Source organism: Callospermophilus lateralis, chromosome 12 (assembly GCF_048772815.1).
Source record: "Callospermophilus lateralis isolate mCalLat2 chromosome 12, mCalLat2.hap1, whole genome shotgun sequence".
NCBI lineage: Eukaryota > Metazoa > Chordata > Mammalia > Rodentia > Sciuridae > Callospermophilus > Callospermophilus lateralis.
The window spans coordinates 71,455,758-71,466,635 of NC_135316.1; the positions used below are offsets into that span (position 1 = coordinate 71,455,758).

Sequence of the window (10,878 nt, forward strand, 5' to 3'; positions counted from 1 at the left end):
GCGGGGAGTTCCAGTCCGCTCAGGGGACTCGCCCGCAGCCCGGACTCCTGCCCTCCGCGCGCTCACGGCCCAACGGCCGCCATTCCCGCCGCCCGGCCCTCACAGGACCCGCCGTTCCCTCCTGGCGACCGCTCCACGGCGCCCCCGCTCCCGCCGCCCCCTCTCCGGGTCCGGAGTGCCCGCCTCGGGCCCGCTGACCCGCCTGGCTCCGCCAGAGGGTCCTCCGCGGCTGCGGCTCCTGACTGGGAATTGCTGAGCAGCGGCGGGCGCTCGGCGCGGACCGGTCCCAGGAATCCCCGGCCCCCATCCTCTGCCATCGGGTTTCCACCCGGAGCGGACGCGGAGGTTGCTGGGGCGCCAGGGCCGCGGTGAGGGGCAAAGGTGCGTGGGGCCCGCGGCTTCCGGGTTTCGGGCGGACTCGGGGCGCGGGAGGGAGGCTGCGGGTCGTGGCCGAGCTGCCTGCAGACAGGCCGACAGCCGAGGTGAGGCGCGAGAAGGGGAACCGCGCTGCTGCGAGTCTGTCCGCAGGTCCCAAAGCCCTAAGCGGGCGGGAGCGGTCGGTGGAGCAGCCGGGCGGGTGCGGAGCTGCCACCCGTGCTCCGGAGCCGAGCGCCACACAGTGGACAGGGACTCCGCGGTGACAGTCATGCCGCGTGGGAATCCGTGGTGTCCAGCAAAGGCGGGTGGCCACCCTCTCACAGCTGTGGAAATGAAATTCGGCGGGAGCTGAGAGGACGAGAGGCAGCGGGAGAACAGGGTCGGGGCAAAGGGGTCACCCAAAGCGTCACCAGGGAGGGACCCTCAACCCCGCGTGGGCTGAAGGTGAGGAGTTGGGCGCCAACCAGAATAACCAGGTGGGTAGGAAGCGCCTGGGATCCAAGTGGCGGCCGCTTCCGTGATCCTTGCCCAGAAGGCACACACTGAGGGAAGTCCCTTAGCCCTCGGCTTTCATCCCACAAAACTTCGATTTTCAGGTTAAAATCTTAAACTTAAGGCCTCTCTGGGTTTCATATGAGGGATGTGACCCAATTTAACAATTATGCAGAACCAATGGTAGAGCACGTAGATTGACACCCTGTAATTAAAAAACAGGACTTTCTAAGGCAACAGGTAATTTTCTACTGAAAAAGAATTATTGTTCTGGAAAGATGTACCCACCTGTTCACAAAAAGAATAAAAGATCACTTTGGCATGTTTCTCTCATGATTAATAGTGGTCTGTCTTTTCTGGAAGGGGTATAGGTACTATTTGGTTACTTTTTAAAATATATATATATATCTATTTAGTTGTAGATGGACACAATGACTGTATTGTTTTATTTTTATGTGGTGTTGTAGATGGAATGCCTCACACTTGCTAGGCAAGCACTCTTCCACTGAGCCACAACCCCAAGCCTATTTTGATTATTTTTTGAGATCAAGACAATTATTTTTTTAAAATTTGCCACACATTTCTGTTGTAAGTGTTGTATTCTTGCGCCAATTTTTCTTTTTTCAGGTAATTTCTTTGGCACAGAAGTCTTCTTTGAAAAACTTTGTGTATTATTGAGGATGGCAGAAGCAGTTTTGATTGATCTCTTTGGTTTGAAATTGACCTGTCAGGAAAACTGCCATGAGACATTGTTGAAGACACTGAATGCCATCCACCTTGCTGCCAAGGCCAAGTTCCTTTGCATAATGGGTTGCAAGTAACATGAGGTATGAAAGAGATGGTGAACATGATAATTGTGAACTGGAAACAAGCAATGGATTATTAGGTCTCTTGAGAGAATTTGAGACTGTTAGTAATTCCAGCATGGCTGCCTCTTTGTATATCATTAAACAAAAAATAAATGAAAAAAATCTGAGCAGCATTGAGGTAATTGTACCTGCACACAGGAAAACCTTAATGAAGGCTTTTATTGATCATCTCTTTATTAGGGTTCACAATTTTGAGTTTGAAGATTTATAGGTGACTTTGAGAGATGGCCTTTTGAAACAGTCCACTGAGATAAACACAATCCAGCTCATAAACTAGAGAAATCCAGAGTGAAATAGACTCATATTTGAGAAGTCTGCCAGCACTGAAAGGAGAATTAACTATTATCACATCTCCTTTGGTCCCAGGTATATTCAGCATTCTCTGTTGTTTTTCTGTATATGTGAAAATCCAGTCTTTCTTCAGAAGTTGCTCACCTCTCCCCACCTTTTCTTTTGTTCACTTATTGTTCATTAGCATCATTTGCAATGTGTGTTATGGATGGCCTTGTGGGTCAGGGTGACAAGGGAAGACTCCTTCAAAGCCATACTAAATAAACAAATTTGTTCTAAACAAATTTAGCTTTAAGCAAATTTCCCAGCCCTTCTTTATGATGCAATTTATAACACTAGAAATCTTTGATTTAGAAGTTCTGAAACAGGAACTCATTAAAACTTTCCCAGAAGAAATTGACTATTTTTAAAATAGTCAATCTTCCTTCTTGGTTAGACAATATTTACTGTGAGCTATATGCTGTTGGTACCAAAAGACAGGTGAGACAGAAGATACCCTTTGAAGAGCAGTAATCCCATATGGAAGGTAAACAGCAGTAGGTAATAAGAACATATGGAGGTACAAAGTGCTGTCAGAATTAGAAGCCAGATAAATAAGAGCTGGTTGAAGTGATCAGGGAGGTCTGCTGGAGAGACTGGCTTTTGTAATGCTTTGTAGTCCTTTGGAGAGCATCTTTTTAATCTTCATTACTTGTCTTCAACAGATATTTTCATACATGGATTTACTACAAGAACAGGTGGGATATCTTATATACCAACTCTTAGCTCCTTCAATCTCTTCAGTAGTTTCAAACGAAGAGATCCCAAGGTAGTTGTTCAAGAAAATCTACATAGGTGGCAAATATTGCAGGTTTTAATGTGGAAAATTTTTATCAAATAAAGGTAAAATTTTGTTTCATATTTTGAACCTATTTTTAGATCATACCAGTAACTACATGGAATTTAATTAAGGTATTTCTCTTTGCCTCTGGTATTTTATCTAAAATTTTAGTAGTAGTTTCCTTAGATTTATATATCATAGCCTAAAGATCAATTTTATGAAATGTATAAATCTCATATATTTACATAAATCTCATATTTGGATTTTTTTTTTATCTAGAGCTCTTCAATTCTAAAAGTATGGTTAATACTTCGTATAGTAACACTGTCCTTTTTGATGTAGAAGAAAGATTCCTGAATGGTAAGAAAGAAAAGCCATTATTTTCTAAACACTAGCGTCATAATTAAGGTATAATATCTTGTTCCTTACAAAATTCTAGCTTTATTTGCGTCTAGGAAAAATAAATGCAATATTAATTTGATAATTAATTTTAATTTCTTATTAAAATGTTAAATTTCTACTTTTTGGAAGACTAGTACCCATTTCAAGTATGAGGTATTCATCATGAGCTTTATTGAACTCTTAAGTGTTAAGACCTAGATTCCTCTGAATAAAACATGCAGAGATATTGCATGTAGTGTTTTGTATTGAAATGATAGACCTATTGAATTCTAGTAATTTAAGCTGGTTACATAATTTTGCACTGAAATAAGTACTTTCAGAAAAGCTTATGTTATGAGAAACCCCATTTTCAAAATCTTTTTATCATGTATCTTTGATATTAGACTGATCATGCCAATGAAGTGTGGATTATGGGAAGGGAGGAGCCTGGATCTTTTAATGGAATAACCTTGAACCAGAGAGGAGTCACAATAGCAGCTCTTGGTGCTGATTGCATACCTGTAGTTTTCGCAGATCCTGCCAAAAAAGCATGTGGGGTTTCTCACTCTGGTAAATATACTTAAGCATTGAGGATTTTCCTAAATTTTTAGTAGAGAAAGAAAATGAATTTTTCGAGTGGGCGTGACAGTTAATTATACTACTTTGTGATCAATGTAATGATAAGGTGGGGCCTGCATACTCTTATTATAGGAGCAGATAAAGGGAATATATAAGTCAAATGATATGAATTAGAGTAGAATTCCCAAAGGAGATGGTCCCTAGGTAGATTCCTGAGGCGTCTTTAGGTTTTGGTTCAGTGTCAGTGTTTGTAAGCAAGGATATTATTAACATTAGGGGGTAAGATAATTCTACTGTGACCTTGAAAGTATCTTTGGCCCTTGCAATTCTTAATGCCAGTAGCACCCCCAGTCATTGCAATAATCAAACAGCAACCCTCCATGCTTGTCTAAGTACTGCCTAGGGACATGGTGTTGCCTCTGTTTGGGAACCCTTGGTATTCAGGCACCAGGGAGTAGGAATGTCAGGCATGGTGTACAAAGGAATTCACACAGATGCAGCAGCCCATGTAAAAGTAGGGAGTTTAAAAAAGGAAGACATGTTTGCAAACTGCATTTAGTTTTAATGACCACATGTGTTTAACTATAACTGTTGCCAAAGAGCACAGATGTAATTTAAGATGCTATACTAAGGTTATAGATTTTTTTTTTGTGCGTGAAGGTATTTGAAAATAATATTTAGGTTATCCTGTGGTTATGATTCTATGTAAAATGAGAACTGATGTTTTGAATTCCTTATTACTTGTAAATCTGTGACTACATTGATATTTAGTCTATAGAGAAGAAAGTGACATATTTTTCTTCTGACCTAGCTAAATTAATGGAATTGGTTGAGAAATCAGGTTTATCATATGACATTGTCAAAAGTTGTTTAAGTTTTGAATCTCAGTTCTTGGTTTTAAAAAGGAAATATTAACTAATAATATTTTGAAATGTTTAGTTTTAAGATCTCTAAGACAAAGCAGTCAAAATGAAGTTATAAAAGTGAACTTTCACTTTATACTTAAATTAACCTTGAAATAGCATACAGTTGGATGCGTTACTTATTATTTTATCAGCTCTCAGAAAGTATAAAATTCTTCTATATGATTAATTTAATAAAAATTCCTCAGTCAGATGAATATATTTGCCTATGCATGTCCTTCAGGAAAGAAACAAATAGGGGATGAATACATTATAGGTGTGTGAATAATTAATCAAGGCAGATAGATGCTCTTGTCCACATAAAAGTCTTGACAATATCTCTTTTTAGCCCAGAATGCTTTTTTCTAGTTACTTTCTTTTGAAATAACTGCTTTTAATTTCAGAGGTAGCTCAAAATCATCATGTTAAAAATGCAATATGTTTTTCCTACATTTCCTTCTTTACCACATTGTTTTTCTATTTTGGCTACTAATATCCCATCCACTTACTTACCTAGAATCTGATATTTCATTCTGTTCTTCCCATAACCACATATCCAGTGGGTTCCCAGCAGAAGTTTAATTTATCATCTAAATATTTGTGGCTTTCATCATCTTCTTCCTTTATCTGGAAATATTAGTCTCTTCTCCTGAGTGCTTAGTTTTACAAGCATACACATATGGAGTGCTGAAGGAGGGAGTAAGGGGGCTCCTCACTGTCCAGCTTCATCAGCTGAATCTAACTCCCAATATAGGGAACAAAGGAAAAAAGCAACAGTGTTTGGTTTTTGTCTTCTGGAAGTAGATGAAAGCAGGAGTGAAGGAAATGGTTTAATCTTAGAATTCCACAGGATCCAATAAAGAGGAAGGGAAGTTTGTAAAAGGGAAAGTTAATGGAAGTAGACTTGTTTTGTGTGTAGAAAGTGAGGTAGAAATGAAAACTACAAAATACTGCTGAAAGAAATGAAAGAAGAAACAAACAAATGGTAAGAAAATCCCATATTCATGGATTGAAGGAGTTAATATTGATGTCAATATTACCTAAAGTGGTCTACAGATTTATGCAATCCCTGTAAAATCCCAAAGGCACTTTTTTTTATAAATAAATCCATCCCAAAATTTCACTGGAATCTCAAAGGGATTCTGATAGTTACAACAATCCGGGGGTGGGGAGGAGGAACAATGTTTAGTGACTCACAGCTCCAAAAACACTATGGCAATTCCTCAAAATTTCAAAATAAAATTGCCATATGATTTATCAACTATATATCTGAATATACATTTTAAAAAATTGAAAGCAGAATCTAAGACATATCCCGCCCCAAGTTCATAGCAGCATTATTCATAATACCTAAGAGGTGGAAGCAAACTAAATATCCAGTGATAGGTGAATGAATGAACAAATTGTGGTATACCATAATGGAATATTATTTAGCCTTAAAAAGGTAGGAAATTCTGACATAATACATCATGGGTGAGCCTTGACACAGTTATGCTAAATAAAATAAACCACTCCCCAAAAGATAAAAACTATGTGATTTCAGTTATAGGAATATCTAGAGTAATAAAATTTGTAGAAACAAAGAAGAATTGTGATGCCACAGACTGAGGGAAGGGAGAAATTAGTTATTAAATGGATGTAGAGATTCAGATTTGCAGAATGAAAAAATTCTGCATGAGATTGGTAAATATACTTAATACTACTGAATTGTACACTTAAAATGGTAAATTTTATATGTTTCTTACCACAATTAATAATTTGTAAAGAGAGAAGACTAAGATGGTATAAATGAAGCTTATAGAACAGTTTTTAAAGGAAGAGGACAGTGACTCCTATTAAATAACTATTCTGTGTCACGTATTTTGTAAAAGTACATCACACTTTGGAAAAAGTACCATGTGTAATAATTATGTGAATCAGAAGCTGAATCTATTCATTTTTAACTTAGACACAAATTGAGTTGAAATTTTATGTTTTAATCTTCCTTATCTCTTTTTCTTCCTATTTTCCAGGCCTGAGAGGTACTTTATTAGGTTTGCTATGGCTACAGTGAATGCTATGATAGCAGAATATGGCTGTAGTTTAGAAGACATTATTGTTGTACTGGGACCTTCAGTAGGACCTTGCTGTTTTACTCTTCCCAGGGAATCAGCAAATGCATTTCATAATCTTCATCCTGAATGCCTGTGCCTTTTAAACTCACCCAGACCCCATATTGACATCCCTAAAGCCACCAGGTATGTTTGATTTTCACTGTGGAACTTCAAGTTTGATTATTGTTCATTGCTTCTGAAATGAAAATTATTTTAGAGACCAGTTGCTAACTCCAAGAAGAAGGTGGCAGATATACCCTGCAATATACACTACACAAAAACTCATTTTAAATATAAAATCTATTCTCAACATGTGCAAATGACATAAAATTTCTTGCCTGGTATCTCTCATTGATTTGAAAGTGAAGGAAGAAGCAGTTGGCCTTGAAAAAGATTCAGTTTCTACTTAAACTTAACTAGCATTTACTTGACATTACAGTCATTCCTTGGGTAAACTCTCTAGAATATAAAAACATTTGGAAAGCTAATATTTTAAAATTGTTCATATTTTCTAATTAATTGGAAGGATATATGTCTTCAAAAAAATATTAGGTAACATAAATATAAAGTCACTTTTCTTTTTTGTGGTCTCATGCATCTTGAATTTAAAAAATTTTGCTTTTAATATCTATTGAAAACTATTTGTTATTTCTACAAAGGAAAATTGATGGCTGATTTGAATTGTGTTCCTATTCTAGTCAGTAAAAACCTTACTCATTTAATACCTATGTATAAAGAATTGGAATTGATTCTTGATTTGACTTGTCAAATAATATCACTAATTTTCATTCATATTTCAAGTGTTTTAGAGAAGCAAGTTTTCAGTGAAAAATATGGCTAATTAAGAGGAAAGAAGACCAGACCGTTAGATGACTAAAAAGCACACTCTGTCTAAGCCAAATGAATCTTGGTTAAAAATACTCTTGTAGTTTGAAAAATTTCTTCTTAAATAAGCCCTTGATTTTGATTATAAAATTCTGTAACTAGATTATGTCTACAGGACAGTATGGAAGTTCATACAGTTCATTCATAAACCTAGGTGATAAAAATCTACCATTTCTTAGCTATTCCTTGTTGTGAACATAAGTAACAATTTGCATTATTCCTACCAGATTTTTTATAGAACTCTTTTACATTGTTGTACATACTGTTTTCATATTTCTTTGGCATTTGGTAAAATAAATGCTTGCTCTCTTTTGAAAAATCTTTATCTCAAGGATTCTTCTAGAACAAGGAGGAATTCTTCCACAGAATATTCACGACCTGAACCAGAATCTCAACCTTTGTACATCTTGCCATCCTGACAAATTTTTCTCCCATGTCCGAGATGGCCTTAATTTTGGCACACAGATTGGCTTCATATCAATTAGAGAATGAGGTACTTACTGGGTTCTCCCTTCCCTCTCCAGTCTCTCTTGCCTCTTTCTCTGACCCCCTCTCTTTTTCCTTCTTTCTTTTCCTCTCTTCTTCTTCCTCTGTCAACCTTTTTCTCCCCTTATTTAAAAAACTAATTAAGTATACATAATTTTGCCCTTTTATTCCTATAAAAAGAATTGGTTTTTCTTTTATTGAGACCATAGGTAGTAGAAAAGTTCATTTTCAGTAACATATTCTATTATAAAAATAAGCCATTCCTTTTCCTAGTTAGTGAATAATCAGGCAGGTTTATATTAAAAGAACTAAAATAAATTGATATAGTTTTTAAGAAATCCTGTAAGTTCTTTGTGTTTACTATATACTTGATATCTGTACATTTCTATCATCATCTTTATGCCTTTTTAAAAAAAAATTGTTGAAATGACATCTTTGCATAAAGATCTAAATTCTAGAATTAAAAAAAATACACAGTATACAAATTAGATTAGTTTTCAGCTAGATTTCCAACTGCTATCTATAGTAGAGTTGATCAGATTTTTCTTTAGAGGGCCAGATAATAAATACTTTGTGTTTTGTGTGATATTCATTCTCTGTCTCAATTACTCACCTTTGCCAATATGGAGCAGAATCATACTCTGACAGAACAGAAGTGAGTGTGTTTGTGTGCCAATTAAACTTTTTTAAAAAAACAAAAAACAGGTGAGGAGCCTCATTTTGCCCACAGGATATAGTTTGCGGACACCTCACACATATTAATAGAGCAAGGTTGAAGGAAATTTTATTATAATAGGATTTATTCGATTTTTTTAAGGGTTACACAAAAATATTTCATGATATTGATTTAACACTGCCCCTTTAGCATATATGCAATTTCTCTAAGATTACTTTTCATTGAAGTAATATTATGTTTAGACTTTACAACATCTTTAGCTTTTTAATATGCAAAAAGTTCGTAGGCATTATGACTCTTACCTTGGTATTCTAACAGTGCTAGTAAAGGTCTTATATTTTGTTTCTGCGTATTTTGCAGACATTTGACTGGATTTTTGAATAACTTCCCTGTGTCGTTCCAAACTGACTGCAAGAGAGAAATTTAGCTGGTTGATTTATGTAAAACCAAGAAGATTACAATGGATAATTCATCTTTAGGGTACATTTTTTCTATTATTATCAAAGCCAAATGATTTTCATTTAACTCTAATGCTAACTGCAGTGACTGGGGAAGCTGAGACAGGAAGAGCACAAGTTAAAAGTCAGCCTCAGCAATTATGTGAGGCCTTTAGCAACTCAGTGAGACCCTGTCTCAAAATGAAAAATAAAAAAGGCTGGGGTTATAGTTCAGTGGTAAAGCACCTCAGGTTCAATCCTCAGTACAAGAAAGAAAGACATTGTAATGATAACTGACAAAGTAATCAGTATGATGTTTTACAGATGAGAATGATTCTTTGTTGTAGCCTATTGAAATGAGGAATAGGTCTGCTCAGTTTAGTATTTAGTGGATACTCTCTTTGTCAGATATTGTGCTACCAAAGTGCATCAAAATGAGTAAGACTTTTCCCTTTGGGCCTACTGCAGGAGAGGAGATGAACACTTTCCGTAACTAAAATGTACTTTTAATAACAGAAGGAAGGGTATGAGAGAAGCCAAGACACAGACAGTATTACAGAGAAAATGACATATGAATAGACCCAAAATGAAGAACAACCCTAATAGGAACAGGGAACACCATAATCCAGGGCATTTAGTTTGTAACATGTTCTAGAGAGAGAACAGTTTGGGCTGAGTTAGGAGTGGAAAACAGGTTTGAGATAGATTAGCAGGGTCCCAAATGCCATGTCGAAGAGTTTGGACTTTATTTTCCAGATAGGATGTGAGCATCAAAAGTAGAGGAGTGTTTTAATTACCTTGTCATCCATTCACAGGACGGATTCAAATTTTGAGAGACTCAAACCAGAGAGATTAGGTAAGAGGCAGTGAAGATATTTCAAAAAAAGAAATAACTAAGCCCCAATGAAGACGGTAGAAGTTAAAATGGGAGTAGATGCATTAGAGAGACACTTCACAGATGGAATCAATAGATTATGTGAGTAGATCATGGAAATGAGAAGGGAGGAAGAGTGGAGAACTGATGACTCTAGAATTTTTGTTCTGCTAACTACCGTGAGTAGTAACTACCATGAGTGGTAACAAAGGAAGGGAGGAGGTTTTGGAGAAGGGAGAAAGGTAGTGAGTTTCACTTCAAACAGAATGAAGACCATGCAGATGGAAATATTTCGAAGGTACCTTGAGACAAACACATGGATTTAGAGTTGGCTATGCCAAGATGATGCCTGAATCTGTTGGAGCAAGTTGATCATCTAAGAAAAAAATAGGGTGAGCAAAAAAGAGGTGCAAGGATGGAACCTCATATAACACCTGCATTTGAAGAACAAGAAGCTGAGCCAGTTACAAAAAATAATTATAGAAAATAGGGTTTTGCTGTTTTGAAGGAGCCAACATAGTTATGAGAGGTGCTCAAAAAGAAATCTTCAGGTGTAAAATAAAGCAAAAGCTGAGAAGAAAAATTAATGGCTTGGCTGTATTGAAGCTGTTCTGCAGGCAGTGGTGGCCAGGTCAGATGTTGGTGCATTGAGGAAGAGGAGGCATAGGTGTCCATTCTTTGACAGTATTTGCTTGAGAAGAGAATAAGCTAGGAG

General features: G+C 37.1%; 1 pseudogene; it reads left to right on the forward strand.

Annotated features, from left to right (window-relative positions):
• Nucleotides 1-268: 268 nt before the first annotated feature.
• On the forward strand, nt 269-8,404 carry LOC143411611 (purine nucleoside phosphorylase LACC1-like; annotated as a pseudogene).
• Nucleotides 8,405-10,878: the final 2,474 nt, after the last annotated feature.